The sequence below is a fragment of the Salvelinus fontinalis genome, chromosome 28 (genome assembly GCF_029448725.1).
Source record: "Salvelinus fontinalis isolate EN_2023a chromosome 28, ASM2944872v1, whole genome shotgun sequence".
Lineage (NCBI taxonomy): Eukaryota > Metazoa > Chordata > Actinopteri > Salmoniformes > Salmonidae > Salvelinus > Salvelinus fontinalis.
Genome location: NC_074692.1, coordinates 17194054 through 17215115, shown reverse-complemented (window position 1 = coordinate 17215115; position 21062 = coordinate 17194054). Strand labels below are relative to the sequence as shown.

Here is a 21062-nt window from a genome sequence, read left to right as displayed (position 1 = left end):
TGTGATATTTCCGTTTGTATTTTTTGTACATTTGAAATTCTATAAAAGTTTTCTAAAAAAGTTTTTGCTTTGTCATTGTGGGTTATTGCGAGTAGATTTATAAGGGAAAAAAAGATTTAATTATTTTTAGAATAAGGCTGTAAAGTAACAAAATGTGGAAAAGGTGAAGTGGTCTAAATACTTTCAGAATGCACTGTAAATTGTCCACAACACTGAAATGGGCTACTTCTTATGTGAATGAATGAGGAGGCGGTGGCACACCTCAATTCAAACTGTTGTTAAAAAATCTAACTTGTTAGAAGATCATTTGAAATTGATAAGATGAAACATAATGTCACGATTGTTGAAATGAGTGGACCAAGGCGCAGCATGCGTAGAGTTCCACATATTATTTAATAGTGAAAACTTACAACCAAAACAACAAATAATAACAAAGATGCAGTAATGCAGTGCTCAACGCAACTAAACACAAAACAAGATCCCACAAACAACAGGTGGGAAAAGGCTGCCTAAATATGATCCCCAATCAGAGACGATAGACAGCTGCCTCTGATTGGGAACCATACCAGGCCAACATAGAAAACGAAAAACTAGAATGCCCACCCTAATCACACCCTGACCTAACCAAATAGAGAAATAAAAAGGCTCTCTAAGGTCAGTGTCAACGTCGTGTGTATAGGTGGCAGGGAAGTCAGGCGCAGGAGAGTAAACGAAGTGTATATGGAGACTTTTAATCAATGTCCATGACATGCTCCAAACACAAGAAAATATACATACATCAAATAAAATGGGTACGAGGACCCGTCGCACACCTATACACTAATAAAACAACGCTTGACATACAACAATCTCTGACAAACACATGAAGGGAAACAGAGGGTTAAATACACAACAGGTAATGAATGGGATTGACAACAGGTGTGTGGGAAGACAAGACAAAACCAATGGAAAATGAAAAATGGATCGATGATGGCTAGAAGACCGGTGAAGTCGACCGCCGAACACCGCCCGGACAAGGAGAGGCAACGACTTCGGCAGAAGTCGTGACAGTCAGGGCGTGACACATAACATATAAATAATTAGCAGGCAGCGTGCCTTGGTTTTAGGGCAGAGCGGGTTTACTGTTCTGTTGCGTAACAATCACATTCTGGAACAGTGAGTGCATTCTGACATCACACGTGTAAAAGAGATATTTGGAACTCACACTCGACAAGGTTAAAATCAGATCCACTAAATGTAGAGTTACTGATGTACTAGTGAAGACGAGACTAAAGTCCCACTAGCCACCACAGAAGTACAGTACCAAATTAATTAGTATTGTTATTTTCTGCCATCAAAATCAATCTGGTTCGATGCAATTGGATTGCACAGTTAAGTTATAGTGTGTGTTCGTGGCACCCAGTGTTAAATAAGTGAAGGAAGAAAAACTGTTTTATTTTGTAATAAGAATTCTTTACAGGGCTTGGAAATTGGGAAGATATACTTCGACTCAAGGTATTGATTTTTCACTTGGAATGACTTCTCTGGGCCATTCATCTCTTGGGCAATAAAGTGCAGAATCCTGTAGAGGCCTTGTCACTTTGGAGATTTTATGTCGGGGGTGATGAATTACAGCTTGCCTCTCTGTTAACATGTTCCAAATACCCTACGGCAGACAGAGCTAGGAAGGCACATAATGGACCTCAATTTAAAAGCATAGGTAGACAAGAGTCCAGGCACCTTTAAAATACATGATCTGCCAAATAGCTCATAAAGTAGCTGCACTAAAGGAAGGAGAACACCGACCAATTAATCTGCCTGATTGCTCTAACCCCAGGGCAGGACTTGCATTAGAATACTTCAAATAGGATTAATCAATGTTTGAAGACTAAGTTGATTTTGCATTTGTTTTGGATGAAAACAATTTCTGAAATAAACTAACGAAAGCTGCATTGGAATAAGCAGCCTCTATGTTAGCCGTGTATTGTCCATATACCACAAACCTCCGAGGTGCCATATTGCTATTATAAACTTGTTACCAAAAATATAAAGAAAATGTAAAGAGTAACTACAGAAACGATTTCATGAAATGACATGGAACGACCCTTGAAAGAGTAGCCACAGAGTTTAGTTTCTGAGTCTTGTGGGTGAATACGTTTAGTTTTTTTCTCCCTCAACTTCTCTCATGAAATCCCCTGAGATATCAACAGGAAATTACTTTTCGGTTCAGAAGCCACTAAGACGCATTAGAAGTCGTAATGGACTTTGCCAAAGCAAGGGGCGGCAGGCTGGTGTTGATTGTGTCTACTGGACGCAGCTGAAACCGCTTCACACCTCTGCATTATTCATGTCTCTATTACAATTATTGTCCTAATTGTAATAATGTTTGGGCGGCAAACTGCTTTGAAGGAAAAGAAAGCTTCTCTCTCTTCTCCTGCTCTCTCTTTCTCTCTCTTTAATTTTAGGATGAGAATGCTAATGCGATTGTTTTTCATCCAACAGGATTATAGTCTCCATTTATGAAGATGATAACTTGTGCTGCCTGAAAGGCAAAACAAGTTTGGAAATGATCGCGCCTCTTAGTTTTAATTAAAAATCAAAGACAGCTTAATTGCGCTGCTGTTGTGCTCTACTGATGCGTGATTGCTTCAGAAACTGCTGTTTCTGACGAAACCAAGATTGAACTCTTTGGCCTGAATGCCAAGAATCATGTCTGGAGGAAACCTGGCAGCACCCCTATGGTGAAGCATGGCGGTGGCAGCATCATGCTGCAGGGTTGTTTTTCAGCGGCAGGGACTGGGAGACTAGTCAGGATCGAGGCAAAGATGAACGGAGCAAAGTACAGAGAGATCCTTCATGAAAATCTGCTCGAAAGAACTCAGGACCTCAAGCTGGGGGCGTAGGTTCACCTTCCAATAGGACAACGTCCCTAAGTACACAGCCAAGACAATGCCGGAGTGGCTTCGGGACAAGTCTCTGAATGTCCTTGAGTGGCCCAGCTAGGGCCCGGACTTGAACCCGATCTAACATCTCTGGATAGACCTAAAAATAGCTGTGCAGCAACACTCCGCATCCAACCTGACAGAGCTTGTGAGGATCTGTAGAGAAGAAGGGGAATAAAACACAGGTGTGCCAAGCTTGTAGCATCATACCCAAGACTCAATGCTGTAATCGCTGCAAAAGGTGCTTCATAAAAGTACTGAGTAAAGGGTCTGAATACGTATGTAAATGTGATATTTAAGTTTTTAAATTTAATATATTAGCAACAATTACTAAACTGTTTTTCAATGAACCTCTTGTTGCTTTGTCATTATGGGGTATTGTGTGTAGATTGATGAGAGGAAAAAACGATTTAATACATTTTAGAATAAGGCTGTAAAGTAACAAAATGTGGAAAAAGTCAAGGGGTCTGAATACTTTCCGATGGGACTGTATATACTGTATAAAGTACATTTGGAAAGTATTCAGACCAAGTCGTAGTATGGCAAGAACAACTCAAATAAGCAACGAGAAATGACAGTCCATCATTACTTGAAGGTCAGTCAATGCAGAACATTTCAAGAACTTTGAATGTTTCCATAATTGCAGTTGCAAAAACTATCAAGAGCTATAATGAAACTGGCTCTCTTGAGGACCGCCACAGGAAAGGAAGACCCAGAGGTACCTCTGCTGTAGAGGATAAGTTCATTAGAGTTAGCAGCCTCAGAAATTACAGCCCATATAAATGCTTCACACAGTTCAAGTAACAGACACATCTCAACATCAACTGTTCAGAGGAGACTGCGTGAATCAGGCCTTCATGGTTGAATTGCTGCAAAGAAACCACTACTAAAGGACACCAATAAGAAGAAGAGACTTGCTTGGTGCCAAGAAACATGAGCAATGGACATTGGACGGAAATTTATCCTTTGGTCTTGTTCCAACTGCCATGTCTTTGTGAGACGCAGAATAGGTGAACGGATGATCTCTGCTTGTGTGGCTCCCACTGTGAAGCAAGAAGGAGGAGGTGGTGTGATGGCATGGGGGTGCTTTGCTGGTGACACTGTCTGTGATTTATTTAGAAATCAAGGCACAGTTAACCAGCAAGGCTACCACAGCATTCTGCAGGAATACGCCATCCTATCTGGTTTGTGCTTAGTGGAACTATCTTATTTTTTTTCTCAACAGGACAATGACCCAACACACCTCAAGGCTGTGTCGGGGCTATTTGACCAGGAAGGAGAGTGATGGAGTGCTCAGATGACCTGGCCGACACAATCACCCGACCTCAACCCAATTGAGATGGTTTGGGATTGTTGGGCCGCAGTGTGAAGGAAAAGCAGCCAACAAGTGCTCGGCATATGTGGAAACTCCTTCAAGACCGTTGGGAAAGCATTACAGGTGAAGCTGGTTTAGAGAATGCCAAGAGTGTGCAAAGCTGTCATCAAGGATCTAAAATATCAAATATATTTTGATTTGCTTAACACTTCTTTGGTTACTATATGATTCCACATGTGTTATTTCATAGTTTTTATGTATTCACTATTATTGTACAATGTAGAAAATAGTAAAAAATAATGAGAAACCCTTGAATGAGTAGGTGTGTCCAAACTTTTGACTGGTACAGTATATATACACTGTCGTTCAAAAGTTTGTCGTCAATTAGTAATGCCCAGATGTCCAGTATCCCAGTCGCCTCTTCACTGTTGATGTTGAGACGGGTGTTTTGCGGGTACTATTTAATGAAGCTGCCAGTTGAGAACTTGTGAGGAATCTGTTTCTCAAACTAGACACTCTAATGTACTTGTCCTATTGCTCAGTTGTGCCTCCCACTCCTCTTTCCATTCTGGTTAGCGACAGTTTGCACTGTTCTGTGAAGGGAGTAGGACACAGCGTTGTACGAGATCTTCAGTTTCTCTGCAATTTTTCGCATCGAATAGACATCATTTCTCAGAACAAGAATAGACTGATGAGTTTCAGAAGAAAGTCTTTGATTCTGGCCATTTTGAGCCTGTAATAGAACACACAAATGCTGATGCTCCAGATACTCAAATAGTCTAAAGAATGCCAGTTGTATTGCTTCTTTAATCAGAACATAAGTGTTCAGTTGTTAAAAACATAATTGCAAAGGGTTTTGTAATGATCAATTAGCCTTTTAAAATTATACACTTGGATTAGCTAACACAACGTGCCATTGGAACACAGGAGTGATGGTTGCTGATAATGGGCCTCTGTACTCCAGCTTCAACTGTTATGCCTGTGGCTATGAAACCCTGACCTGTTCACCGGACGTGCTACCTTGTCCCTGACCTGCTGTTTTCGACTCTCTCTCTCTGCTGTCTCTAACTCTAAATGATTGACTATGAAAAGCCAACTGACATTTACTCCTGATGTGCTGACCAGTTGCACCCTCTACAACCACTATTATTATTTGACCCTGCTGGTCATCTATGAACGTTTGAACATATTGGCCATGTACTGTTATAATCTCCACACGGCACAGCCAGGAGAGGACTGGCCACCCCTCAGAGCCTAGTTCCTCTCTAGGTTTCTTCCTAGGTTCCTGCATTTCTGTATAGCACTTTGTGAGATCGGCTGATGTAAAAAGGGCTTTATAAATACATTTGACTGATTGATGTAGATATTCCATTAAAAAATCTGCAGTTTCCAGCTACAATAGTCATTTACAACATTAACAATGTCTACCTTGTATTTCTGATCAATTTTCTGTTATTTTAAAATGGGCAAAAAAACTTGCTTTTTTTCTAAAACAAGGACATTTCTAAGTGACCCCAAACTTTTGAATGGTAGTATATATACACCGTAGTGATTGTCTAAACTATAGTTAGTTTGAGCAAGCAATGCTGTATACTGTAGGTATTTTTATTTTGTCTTTTGTCTCAGCTCTACTGTAGCTCTTCTGTACTTTTCCTCCATTCCACCTTCATCATTTCTGGATTTTCCTCTTTCTATTTTCTATTCTTGTGTGAACCTCTGCCACCATCTTTGTCAGAGATAACCTTCCTCTGTGTAAGACACTGTTGTCAAGACAAGAACGGATTATAATCATTCTCAGTGGCTGATCTGGTGGGATGGAAGACAGCTCATTAAGAATTAACGAAGTCTTTAGCGATTTGCACAGTAATCAAACATGATTGACAAGATTAACAAGTGATACCAATTATGTGACAACAACTTGCCATTATCACAACTAACATTTTTTTTGCACACTTGATGCATTTAACAGAAGTGACTACTTGTGTATAATTGTGTTTGGCATATTTCCTAATGACCAGAGATTTCAAACCCATTCAAGACCATCATAGTCACCCATAATGAAGCCTTCTTTATGTGAAGTGGTATTGTCCATTAATGAGCTTGTAACAAAGAATGGCCCAAGTCTACTTTACACTACTGACCCCAGACAGCCTCCACTGACCATCCTCCAGAGAGAGAGTTGACAATACATTATCAGCTTCCCATCTCACCCACGGTTTCCTTCTGGCTTCACTTCTCATTCCACATGTCAGCTTCCTCTTACCCATTCTCCTCATGATTTCATTCAGTATTGATGTTGTTTGGCTCCACATGAGGCATGCCAGATAAGGCGAAGCAAAGGATATGAATAGGCAACAAGGCACTGTCAATATTTACTCAACAGCTGGGTGCAGACTCTCCATGTCACACTCTAAGCACTAGAAGTTGTCAAACAAGGTAAGGCAACTAAGCACTAGGCACAGCAAGTGCTAGAACCCCAAAACAAATGTATGCCTTGTAATTTGTTGTACCTATTTGTCGGTTCAAAACTTTCCTCAAGTCAGACAACCAAGGGGTGTTTAGAAAATGATGACAGGAACCTGATTTCTTAATGTAGAAAGTGCAGGCACACAGGTAGTGAAGCTGGTGTGTCGGAACTTTTGATTTGTAAGTTTGAGGATTAATAAAGAATGAAGCTCTTTAATGTTTCGCTCGAGCAAGCTCATAAAAGCCGACGTGTAGTGAACGAAGCGATGGAATACAAATAAACCTGGGGCTAATAAATGCCACCACTTTTCTTTTATGCTTGCAAGGCATGCAGAAAATGGAACACATCGTGTCCAGGATAGAAAGAGGAAAAAGAGGCAGTGGAACTCATTTTGAGCAAGTCTGGCAAAGGGCATCACAAAATGCTCTCGACTTTTCACACACAATTGGCTGTGTGCCTTTAGTAAGAGGTGAGCTTTCATGAGAGCCTTTTTCCTACATTGAACTTCAACAGAAAAGACTAGAGAGAATACTTGGAAATCTGTGACCATTACTTGTACAATTTACCCAGACAATATCTGACTCTGCCAATTTCAAAACTACATTTCTCTGTTGTCATACTGTATTTCCAATCTGTCAACAACTAGTTACTGGATATGACTTATCTCCTTATTTAATGCTGATTTCAGTCAAGTCCCTTTAAGATCTCCATTAGTGTTCATTCATAAACTGTGAACTGTTTGTGTTTGAATGAGGCTTTCCCCAGAGGGCAGGCTTATAAGCTGTCTGTGTGTGTGTGTGGGTGTGTGTGTGTGTGTGTGTGTGTGTGTGTGTGTGTGTGTGTGTGTGTGTGTGTGTGTGTGTGTGTGTGTGTGTGTGTGTGTGTGTGTGTGTGTGTGTGTGTGTGTGTGTGTGTGTGTGTGTGTGTGTGTGTGTGTGTGTGTGTGTGTGTGTGTGTGTGTGTGTGTGTGCATACATGCACAATGCCAATGTTAGATTCAAGGGCATTGTTTGTTTTGTGGTGCATTTAATTCGCGGCACTTCATCTCTCTCAAAGTAGGTGCCAATTTACAAAAAGGCAGACCTAGTCACGGTGGTGAATGTGTGTTTGATTTGCATATTTGGTTTACCAAGCAACTCTATGAGCAAATAGACGGAAGGCCGTGCCATAAAAGACGGGCAACGTGAGCTGGTGTTCCGTGTTTGATGGTTAAACTTTTCCTCAGGCAGCATTGGGTCCCCTCAGCAGTTCTGAAGAGCTTACAGTGTAACGTGAGTAGTACTTCATGGCTAAGCCTTTAGCTAGCAGCACAGAAACCACCTATGTCATCAGTTTCATTTCACAGCATCCAAGCAGTGTGTGCACTCTGTATTTTATGTTGTATTTTACTTACAAGGAGGTTAAAGGAGAGGAGAAATAAGCAAATACTGTAGAAATACAAGTATAGGAATTTTGCAATGATATGTTTTACCTTTGGGGGAATGGCTAGTGGGAGTACAGTAGAGAAGAATAGAGTTCAGTACAGTACAGTGCAGTACAGCACACTAGAATAGAGTACACTATAATGTACTGTATTGTAATGTACTCTACTCTACTGAACATATTTACAATCCTTTACTGTGCTGTGCTGTACTGTACTGTATTCTATACTGTGATGTCCAATCTTGTGAAACACAGACATCTATGATGGTTTCAGATTTGGCCTGGTCCGGACCAACCAAATGTGGCCCTGTAACAATAATTTACAATAATAGCCGGTGTGTAGAATAATACCCAAATATGCCAAAGAAGGTTATTGCATAATAATAGCCGGTGTGTAGAATAATACCCAAATATGCCAAAGAAGGTTATTGCATATTTCTACCTTCGTGTGCCTAGTCAGGATAAATCACCATGAAGAGAATGATATTCATATCCATAATTATACATTTCTGTACAGCACAAACCAGGTACCCATGATGTAATTCTGTTACCGTAGTTATGTTACCAGATGTAAATCCACTTTACCTACTGTAGTTCAATAACCAAAATATTTTCTTTCAAACTCAAGGTGTCGTGTCAGGGCTGACACCCCATTCTTTCTTCAAAAATCTTTGAATCTTGATACAGCAGATATTTAACAGAGTTTTGGGAAAATGTGGTCACATAAAAAACTGAAAGATTTGACCAAACTTTGCGTCTGTATTTTTGTGAAATTTGATGTCTAAATTGTTCAAAGCAGTCCTTGTGCACAGAGTTGAATGGTTTGTTACATTGAAATCAATGGGAATTGGATTTACCCTGCCTTGTTTTCATGTTTATTTTCGGGTTATTTTTCTGTTGTCGAATGTTAGCCTTCAATGTGCTATCAGTCATTTGTCCACATCTGAGCTGTGAAGCAGTGAAAGGGGCCTGACTGCCAAGAGAGAAGAGCAAAGCTCAAAAGAAAGCAATGTATACACACACAAATACTGTGGCCGATCTACATCCATCATAGACTGCTTAGTTTAGTGAGCCATCACTATCAGTCACCCCTGCCTCTTTCTCACCATAGGCCACAGCTCTATGCCTGTTCTCCCTCTCCCTCAGTACCAATGTCTTTATATATGAATGGACAATGCCATCGATCACGTGACACCATTCATTCCTATGTTAAGACTCAGTAGCGCACTGAAGACAAATTAAGTTGATTAAAGGTTTCCTTATCCTTTAAGCAGTCTATGGACAAGGTATGACCGGCAATCCATGCTTCGGTTTAGTTTCGCTGACACTCTTTCACATGCTAACGCTTTAGCATTTGTGAAACAAGTCATATGACAGATATTAGCATTTTCCGCGCATTATATCCAAGTTATCCAAAAGTATCTCAAATTGATTGTGAAGCTCAACAAATTCAGTTATAGATGTTATGAACATGATGCGTGAAAAATGCTAATATCAGTCCCATGAATTTAATGGGATTTGTGCCACGATTGCTAAAACATTAGCATGTGGAACAGTGCCAGGAAAACTAAACCGAAGTATGCATTGCTGTCATACTTTGTCTATAGAGTCCCACAGTGGAGGTGTCATAATACTCATAAAACCTAGCGGTCAAACAGGGAAATGGTTCCAATCGTTTTTCCACCTTAAATTTTTCCCATAGGGGATTATAGAAACACGTAAAATAAGGGCTGTGTTTAGTGTAGGCTTACCCTGACGTAACATTTTGATAACCATGTAAATCTTTCTCAGACAAAGTGACTTTTATCAAGATATTCACCTGTATTTACCCCCAATAAATAAAATGCTAATTAGGTGCTAATCTGGCTATCATAACCGTTTCCCTATTTGACCGCTAGGTTTCATGGGTATTATGACACCTCCACTGTGGGGCTCTATCGACTGCTTACATGGTAAGGAAACCAAATTTTTAATTTTGTAATTTGGGTGAACTATTGCTTTAAGATGGTGTCCCACGGAGACATATTATGCCCACTTATTACTCCAGGAAGTGGCGTTGCAGGCTAGCTCAGTGCTGTCCCCTCTCATTGAGTAACAGAAGTTGAAGGCCAACACAGTACTGCAGATTGCCATTAGCAACTCAATTATCCCGATAACTTCTTATGTGTGAGATTTTAAAATAATTGGTTCAAGGACATACATCTGGTGTATTTGAAGCAATTATTAGGGTTTTTTTTACACAAAGATTGACCACAAAAAGTGCAATGTTTCCATGCACTATAATGGGGATATTCTTTTCTGCCAACAATGCCTGCAATAACATAGTCGGCCTCGAACTACCGTGGCTTCAATGAGAAGGGGCAGTTGTTCTCCCCTGCTTAGTACACACAGCTGACTAGCCACGACTCTCTCTCTCTCGCACCACTACAAGCGCACATACCACACACAGACAAGCACACGCACACGCACACACACACACACACACACACCGACAAAAACATGTGAGCTCATAAAGACACACAGGACAGTATAACGTGTACAAAGACAAAAAATGGTGTGTGATAATGATCCATGCAACCACACACCCATGCTCCCCATCTCCTCAACTCAGCACCATAAAAGAATGTCCATCATAAAGAGAAGACACACAGGCAACAAATCAATTCTATGTGATTAGGTGCCACAGAGTACACTATATCATTAAAATTCTATTACAGTTTTTTTCCAACCGCTTACACACAAAATCTTTTCATGTCACACGATTTTTGAAACCTCTCACTCAAAGTGCAAAACTACACACCAAATATCCAAAACCATAAGCTATTTCTCAGTTGTCAATTGCATAAAACACTTTTTTCAAAACACTACACACAATTCTCTACCTAAAACACAAACATCTAACAGGAAGTGACTTGCTTTCCTTTACCAAACGCAACCAATCAAAATGCTACACTTATTCACCAGGTCACACACACTCCTCACATGTGCAAACACTAATAGCTTAACTCATCACTAACCAATCACTGCTTTACTGTAGTATAGGCCTATAAATAGGTCAAAGGTCAGATTACCTGTTTTGAACAATGGATGCCAACAATGGACAAAGAGCAAGAGGGAGAGGAGGACGAGGGCAAAGAAGAGAAGGAAGGAGAGCCATCTCTGATGAGATTAGGGCAACCCTTGTTGATCATGTGATCAACCACGGTTTGACCATGAGAGAGGCTGGATTGAGAGTCCAGCCCAATTTGAGTCGATTTACAGTGGCGTCCATAATTCGAACCTTCAGAAATGAGAACAGGTATGCAACTATCTAATGACTATTTTAGCATTACAGTAATGTATTGTAAAATACGTATGACTGCATAGTATTGCATAAACATTTGTAACTCTAAGCCATCCATTTACTGCACTGCACTGCATTGAATGAATGAGGTTGGTTATCATGCTGTACTACATTTTTTTGTACATTGTTTACAGTTCCTATGCTGAACACATACTGTGTTTGAATTCTGTACAGAGTGGAAAGGCAAAGACGTCATGGAGGACGAGGACGCTTGTTTACAGATGTACAAGATTGTGCAATTATAAATATGGTTTTGGCCAACAATGCAATTAGGATTCGAGAGATAAGAGAGCATATCTTGAATAATGACACCATATTTAACAACATCAATGCTGTAAGCCTGTCGACCATACAACACATCCTCCAACAGCACCGAGTGACTATGAAACAACTTTACAAGGTGCCATTTGAGAGAAACTCTGACAGAGTCAATAATATGCGACATGACTTTGTAGAGGTATGTATGCAACACTACTTCCAGTACTTCAGACATACCATATTTACTCATCTGTATATCCTATTGTCTGTTACAGAGAGTATTGGAGCTGGATGCCCATGTAATTCGCCATGAATTTATTTATGTGGATGAGGTTGGCTTCAACCTCACCAAAACCAGGTGCCGTGGAAGAAATGTAATAGGACAGAGGGCAATTACCAATGTCTCTGGACAGTGTGGGGGTAATATAACTATGTGTGCTGCCATCACTCAAAACGGGGTCCTCCATCACAATGCCACACTGGGTCCGTACAACACCGGTCATATGCTCACTTTTCTGGATGCAATTTACACAATGCTTGTCCCTGATCCAGATCAGGAGCCTGCTAGATTTGTGGTTTTATGGGACAGTGTTAGTTTTCACCGGGCTGTTCTGGTCCAAAACTGGTTTGCCACAAATCCCCAATTTGTAGTTTTGTACCTACCCCCATATTCACCTTTTCTAAATCCTATAGACGAATTCTTCTCAGCCTGGCGCTGGAAAGTGTATGATCACCAACCCTATGCCCGCATGCCGCTTCTCCAGGCAATGGAGGACGCATGTGGGGACAGAGGTTGCCTCTGTCCAAGGTTGGATACGCAATGCTAGGAGATACTTCCCTCGATGTTTGGCGAGAGAAAACGTATCTTGTGATGTGGACGAAGTGTTGTGGCCAGACCCAGGCCGGAGAAGAGATGGAGCGTACCTTAACACAGGTGACTACCCCCCCCCCCCCCCCCACCAATTCCTGGACTGCCCCCCCGGGACCCCACACACACAATTGTGTTCTTTACTGTATTCTAAAGAATATACTTTTGGTTTACATATGTTTATGGTTTTGTTGTATGCTACTGTATACAACAGTAATGTTTGGCCTAATAAATATTTTCTGTTTCTACATTGCATTGGTGTTTACAGTGTACTTGTTACCCCTCTCAGCAGATTACTTTCACTGTAGAACATTGCATTTGTCACGTTCCTGACCTTATTTTCCTTTGTTTTGTCTTTGTTTAGTTGGTCAGGACGTGAGCTGGGTGGGCATTCTATGTTATGTGTTTCTATGTTGGGTTCATTTTCAATTAGCCTGATATGGTTCTCAATCAGGGGCAGGTGTTTTACGTTTCCTCTGATTGAGAACCATATTAAGATAGGCTGTTCTCACTGTTTGTTGGTGGGTGATTGTTCCTGTGTCAGTGTTTGTGCCACACGGGACTGGTTCGTTCGTTCGTTCGTTCGTGTGTGTGCACGTTCCTGTTCGTGCGTTCTTGTTTTATGTTCTCAAGTACAGGTCTGTTCACGTCGTTTTGTTATTTTTGTATTTTGTCAAGTGTTCTTCGTGTTCATCTTTCTTTAAATAAATCATTATGCATTCAACCCACGCTGCGTTTTGGTTCGATCCATGCTCCTCTTCAGACGAGGAGGAGGACGAGCGTTACAGCATTGGAATGTAGATATAAGCTTATGAAAGACCAAAGAGCTTTAGATTTAGAACAGCAGTGTTTACATGGTATATCCAAAAATTTACTATTATGAAAGCAGTGTTTGCCAATTCATGCAAATGCTTCATTCTGACATGTGTTTATGGCATTTTGAATGCAGTGTTACTTTTTGAAGAAGATGTGAGGCATTTTGCATTTTGTGTGTGCAGTTTTGGGAATTGTGTGTAGTGTTTTTCCAAGACAGCTTGGAAAACGTGTGTAAGCAGTTGGAAAAAACTGTAACGCAGGGATGGATTATCAATGAATGTAACTGCAGGAAAATGGTTGGGAATAATTATGCGAAATTAAATACAGCAAAGGTACTGAATGCAGGTGTGAATTTCTCTTCCTCCTACTCCTTCTTTCTTTGTGATGAGTTCTGGATATCATCCTCTTCTGTCTCAATTTGGCGTCATACTTTTCACTGTAAAGACGCTTTTAGAAGGGTTTGTATGTGATTCTCAGCTTTTGATGAGCAAACCTGTTTTCAGTGAACCACATTGAGATACACTATGCCAGCACTCGCTAATGCCATTGTAAACAGCCTCAAAGTCCAGGAGCAAGACTTAGGATATTGATGCAAGGGAAACACCCTAATCTTACATCGCCTAAAACAGTATATCTCGACCACCAGTCCATCAAATAAGAGCTTCAGTGTGAGCATGAAGCTGCTGTGGTTTTAGAGCCCCCAGTACAATATCTATCAGGAAGTCAGTAAAGAGAGCTAGATTTACAGCCCCAATGGTGGCTTTATGTCCCACCAATCAGCTCCTACATACACTCTGTCAATGTTGGATAAAGGTCAGAGCTTTTCAGATTGATGTTGATAGATTTAGCATGGCAGAAGCAATCCTACTTAACCTCAGATCTTTTGCATTTTTACATGTTTTGTTCTCTTTGTTTCTTGGATTACAAAAATTACACCAAAATATATATATAACGTAACCTGCAACAATTTCAAAGATTTTACTGAGTTACGAGGAAATCAGTCAATTGAAATAAGTTCATGAGGCTCTAATCTACGGATTTCACATGACTGGGAATACAGATATGTATCTGTTGGTCACAGATACCTTAAACAAAAGGTAGTGGTGTGGATCAGAAAACCAGTTAGTATCTGGTGTGACCACCATTTGCCTAATGCAGCGCGACAGCTCATTCGCATAGACTTGATCAGGCTGTTGATTGTGGCCTGTGGAATGTTGTCCCAATCCTCTTAGATGGCTGTCCGAAGTTGCTAGATATTGGGGGCACCTGGAACACACACCGCTTTGACATACAAGTATGTTTCAGCTCAGAGTTTAAATGTCCCTCGGCAATACCACTACACTTGGCTTGTTAACTTCCATCGAGTCCAAACTGCCAAACTTTTATTTTGAATGGCATTGTGCTTTTGTGTTGTACACACTGCTACATCATTAAAGTATCGCTATCTGGGGACTCATCAAATATTTCTGTGCCTCTCACTCAAGTAACATAGACAGCCAAATGCCCCCTTAATATTCATCTACATTTTATTTATTTAACCAGGCAAGTCTACACAGGCCAAACCCAGACGACGCTGGGCCAATTGTGCGCTGCCCTATGGGACTCCCAAACAGCCGTTTGGATTCGAACCAGGGTGTCTGTAGAGGGTTTCTGTAGTGATGCCTCAAGCAGTGAGATGCAGTGCCTTAGACCGCTGCGCCACTTGGGAGCCCTATATAACTCCCCTAGATTTGTAGGGGACAGCAGACACACTGCTAACAGAATAGAAAGACTTTGTTGGAGGTCAGAAGCCCATCTAGCTGTGTCTGAGAAAGAGTTGAAAGAAAGATGGAAGGACCACTGTCTTACCATCCATGTCCTGCCTCTATTTAGGATGACTTTGTGTATTTGTAAAAAAAAAAAAGCCCTTCGGCTAAAATATAGGATCAGTTTACCTTCCCAAATCTTAACCTTCACCATTGGGGGATGAGGACACAGAACTGAGCAGTGTTCTATGGACAACACCATCCTACTTCTAGCACCTACCCACTGTATACATACAGTATGTAGCCAGTATGAAAGTGCAGCTGCAGCCCTGCCAGTTTGTGTTGAGCAAGTGGAAATCAAGTGGAGATTTCCGAGTATGACAATGACTCCTATGGCTGATTTAATTACGACAACCCTGACTTCTTTGAAGTGTGCTGCTGTATTTGGGAATAATTTTGCTCATGTCTTATTCCTTCACATAGAACACATAAACATTAAATTGTGTAATGGTGAGAATGTTTCTCATTTGTGGGAATTGCAGTAAAAAAAAATCTCCAAAAACACCTTCTACAATAAAATATAAATTGACAACACTCTATGAACACGTTTTGAATGTCAACCGTTCTGATAGGAACAGCGTTCCATATTGTAGATTGGCAAAGAGAACTGTGTGCAGATGTTTGTGTCTATTATCTCCCCCACTGTCTCCTCCACACCTGTACCCTCCTTATGTCAGGTGTTCAAACCGTTCCAAACAAAATCAAAACAAGGGAAAGGAATCACAATCAACTGGCATGCAGATAAGTGACAGTTCCACCTGTGTACTGCCATCGGCAGGCGTTCGCCTCTCTTCACGCCCAGGGAAGGAGCCTGTTCTCTGGCAGAAGGCACTCTGTCAAGCCTCTGTTATTTTACTGCTACTCTTTAATTATTTGTAACTTCTTTTTAAAACTGCATTGTTGGTTAGGGCTTGTAAGTAAGCATTTCACTGTAAAGTCGACACCTGTTGTATTTGGTGCATGTAACAATTAACATTTGATTTGATTTGATTCGGCACGCCACAAAGCTCCAGAAACTAACCAGGCAGACAGAACAGAGTGTTTTCTCCCCAGATAACGCTGAAGAGTAGGGGGTATATTGGCATCAGCTGCACTGGCCCTCCGGCTCCCAATCAAACAGTTGATGTCAACAGGAGGGAGCTGTAGTCCCGTGTGGCTCAGTTGGTAGAGCATGGCGCTTGCAACGCCAGGGTTGTGGGTTCAATTCCCACGGGGGGATCAGGGTTCAATTCCCACGGGGGGACCAGGATGAATATGTATGAACTTTCCAATTTGTAATTCACTCTGGATAAGAGCGTCTGCTAAATGACTTAAATGTAAATGTAGTTTACCTGAATTCCTTTACTACCATTTTTGTGTTTGCAGTTTGAAGTGGTGTGGAGGAAGGTGTGTTAAAAGGTATGTTAAGTGAAACTGCCAACCCGAGGACAGCTATGTTTAACTTTGCAAGCAGTTCATTGTTATATTTCTGACTTTTTACTTAAATGTGGAACTTTTTTCTCTTTGAACATGCATGTATGTGTCACAATAATTTCACTAACACTAATTTCAAAGAGAAAAACAGCATCCACATTCATGTGAAAACTGCTAGCCAGTTGCATTCTGCTGTTAATGTTGATTGCTGATGTGCAAAGCCATGCAAAACACGATGCTTTTCTCTGTCATGTTTGTCAGTTTGTCATGTTTAACTAGTTACCAAAAATAGCCACTGTGGTGCAACTGGTAATCAATTAGCAAGCTAATCAAACCCCATGTTAAGTGATAGCGACACATGCTAAGTTGACACAATGCAACGATCGCTAAATAGCTAACGTTAGCTATCTTCATTGGATTAAGGATTTCAAGGTCTCTTTTTGTCACACCCTGATCTGAGGGTAGGTAACAACATCTCCACCCTGCTGATCCTCAACACTGGGTCCCCACAGGGGTGCGTTCTCAGCCCTCTCCTGTACTCCCTATTCCTCGGCGTAGTTCCTCGGCGTACACATCACGGACAAACTGAAATGGTCCACCCACACAGACAGCGTGGTGAAGAATGCGCAGCAGCGCCTCTTCAACCTCAGGAGGCTGAAGAAATTTAGCTTGTCACCAAAAACACTCACAAACTTTTACAGATGCACAATCGAGAGCATCCTGTCGGGCTGTATCACCGCCTGGTACGGCAACTGCTCCGCCCATAACCATAAGGCTCTCCAGAGGGTAGTGAGGACTGCACAACGCATCACCGGGGGCAAACTACCTGCCCTCCAGGACACCTACCCCACACAATGTCACAGGAAGGCCAAAAAGATCATCAAGGACAACAACCACCCAAGTCACTGCCTATTTACCCCGCTATCATCCAGAAGGCCAGGTCAGTACAGGTGCATCAAAGTGGGGACCGAGAGACTGAAAAACAGCTTCTATCTTAAGGCCATCAGACTGTTAAACAGCCATCACTAACATTGTGTGGCTGCTGCCAACATACTGACTCAACTCTAGCAACTTTTATAAAGGAAAAATATATGTAATCAATTTATCACTAGCCACTTTATATAATGCTTACATACCCTACATTACTCATCTCATATGTATATACTGTACTCTATACCATCTACTGCATCTTGCCTATGCAGTTCGGGCATCACTCATTCATATATTAATGTACATATTCGTATTCATTCCTTTACACTTGTGTGTAGAAGGTAGTTGTTGTGAAATTGTTAGGTTATATTACTTGTTAGATATTACTGCATGGTAGGAACTAGAAGCACAAGCATTTCGCTACAGTCGCATTAACATATGCTAACCATGTGTATGTGACAAATAAATTAGATTTCGATTTTTGGGGGGATTTTTTTATCTGTTTCACCTGTCCTCGTTATTATCTCCACCCCCTCCAGGTATCACTTGCCTTCCTTCGACAACGTTTCTGGTGGCCCACAATGGTCCCTGACGTCTCTGCCTTCGTCGCCGCATGCACTGTGTGTGTGCTCAAAACAAGATTCCACGGCCTCCTGCAGCCACTATGGTCCCTCATTGTCCTTGGTCTCATATATCTCTGGACTTTGTCACTGGGCTCCCTCTGTCTGATGATAACACTGTCATTCTGACGGTATTCGACCGGTTCTCCATTTCATCCCTCTCCGCAAACTACCTTCTGCCAAGGAGACGGCCCAGCTTATGGTGCAGCATGTCTTCCGGATCCATGGACTCCCGGTAAACATGGTCTCTGATCGAGGTCCTCAGTTCTCGTCTCAGTTCTGGAAGGCATTCTGCACCCTTATTGGGTCGTCGGCCAGCCTGTCATCCAGATTCCATCCCCAAACGAACAGTCAGTCGGAGCGAGCCAACCAAGAGCAGGAGACCACCTTAAAGTGCCTGGTCTCAACCAACCCCCACTACCTGGAGCCATCAACTGGTCTGGGTGGAGTATGCCCGGAACACCCTTCCCAGTTCTGCCAAGGGACTCTCCCCTGTCGAGTGCTCCATGTGGTATCAGCCTCCACTCTTCCCTGAACAAGAGCAGGAGGTCAGCGTACCCTCTGTACAGATGTTTGTCCACCGCTGTCGAAATACCTGGAGAAGAGCAAGTCAAGCTACTCTCAAGACCAACTCCAGGTATTGTCAACATGCGGACAGTCGCCCGACCCCAGCTCCCCGCTACCGCATTGGGCAGAGGGTATGGCTGTCCACACGAGACCTGCCCCTTCGGGTAGAGTCCTGCAAACTGTTCCCTTGTTTCATTGGTCCTTTTCCCATCTCCACAGTTCTAAGTTCCACTGCTGCCCGTCTTGTGTTACCCCATACCCTCTGTATTCACCCTACCTTCCATGTGTCTAAGATTAAGCCCGTGTCTCACTGTTCTTTGTCTTCTGTCCCCAGGCCCACCCCCGTCCCTGTGTCATTGATGGCCATCCGGCCTACACGGTAAAACGTCTCCTGAGTGTTTGACCATGGGGCAGGGGTTTCCAGTACCTGGTTGACTGGGAGGGTTACGGCCCGGAGGAGAAGTGCTGGGTTCCCGCTAGAGACATTCTGGATCCAGCCCTTATCACCGACTTCCACCGCCGACACCCCGGTCAACCAAGTATGCGCCCAGGTAGAACGCCAGGTGGCGTCCCTAGAGGGGGGGTACTGTCACGCCCTGATCTGTTTCACCTGTCCTCGTTATTGTCTCCACCCCCTCCAGGTATCGCTTGTTTTCCCCAGTGTATATATCCCTGTGTTTCCTGTCTCTCTGCGCCAGTTCGTCTTGTATGTTTTCCCGTTCTCCTGCTTTTTGCATTCTCCTTTTTCTAGTCCTCCCAGTTTTGACCCTTGCTTCTATCTGGACTTTGTACCCACCTGCCTGACCATTCTGCCTTCCTTGACCACGAGCCTGTCTTCCACTCTGTACCTCCTGGACTCTGATCTGGTTTTGACCTTTTGCCTTTCCCCGACCATTCTCAAATCAAATCAAATGTATTTATATAGCCCTTGTTACATCAGCTGATATATCAAAGTGCTGTACAGAAACGCAGCCTAAAACCGCAAACAGCAAGCAATGCAGGTGTAGAAGCACGGTGGCTAGGAAAAACTCCCTAGAAAGGCCAAAACCTAGGAAGAAACCTAGAGAGGAACCAGGCTATGAGGGGTGGCCAGTCCTCTTCTGGCTGTGCCGGGTGGAGATTATAACAGAACATGGCCAAGATGTTCAAATGTTCATAAATGACCAGCATGGCCAAATAATAGTAATCACAATGAACAGGTCAGGGTTCCATAGCCGCAGGCAGACCAGTTGAAACTTGAGTGGCAGCACGGCCAGGTGGACAGGGGACAACAAGAAATCATCATGCCAGCTTGTCCTGAGGCACGGTCCAAGGGCTCAGGTCCTCCAAGAGAGAGAATGAAAGAAAGAGAGAAAGAGAGAATTAGAGAGAACATAATTAAATTCACACAGGACACCGGATAAGACAGGAGAAATACTCCAGATATAACAGACTGACCCTAGCCCCTCGACACATAAGCTACTGCAGCATAAATACTGGAGGCTGAGACAGGAGGGGTCAGGAGACACTGTGGCTCCATCCAATGATACCCCCAGACAGGGCAAAACAGGCATGATATAACCCCACCCACTTTGCCAAAGCACAGCCCCCACACCACTAAAGGGACACCTTCAATCACCAACTTACCATCCTGAGACAAGGCCGAGTATAGCCCACAAAGATCTCCACCACGGCACAACCCAAGGGGAGGCACCAACCCAGACAGGAATACCACGTCAGTGACTCAACCCACTCACGTGACACACCCCTCCTAGGGACAGCATGGAAGAGCACCAGTAAGCCAGTGACTCAGCCCCTGTAATAGGGTTAGAGGCAGAGAATCCCAGTGGAGAGAGGGGAACCGGCCAGGCAGAGACAGCAAGGGCTAATTCTCTTGCCTACCCCTTTGTAAAACTCCAACCATCTGCCTCCTGTGTCTGCATCTGGGTCTCGCCTTGTGCCTTGATACTTTTTGCATGTTCAACTAGCTGGCTAGCTAGATGAATAGCATTGACATCCAACTTAGCCAGCTGATAATTATGAAGTTACCTGTTTTCTAAATCGAGCTAGTTATCTTATAATATCTGCATTGCCATTGTTTGGCTGGAAGCAGGTTGAATGTGTACAGGGTATTTTAGTACAGCTGTAGCAGTCAACGGGCAATACCAAGCTATAGGAAATGAATGAATTCCTGTTTTAGCCTATGATTCTGGAATCTGTGTTTCATCATAAGAAGAACCTGCTATCCACCACCAGTACAAAGAGATGATCAAGGGTGAACAATAATTCATTGTATTTTGTCTTTGTACTTGATAAGCGTATTGCTTGAACTTGGGTG

The 21062-nt window shown here is 42.5% G+C and overlaps 1 pseudogene; it reads left to right on the top strand.

Annotated features, from left to right (window-relative positions):
- Positions 1 to 19148, top strand: part of LOC129825904 (5-hydroxytryptamine receptor 2A-like) — a 49728-nt pseudogene extending 30580 nt beyond the window's left edge.
- Positions 19149 to 21062: the final 1914 nt, after the last annotated feature.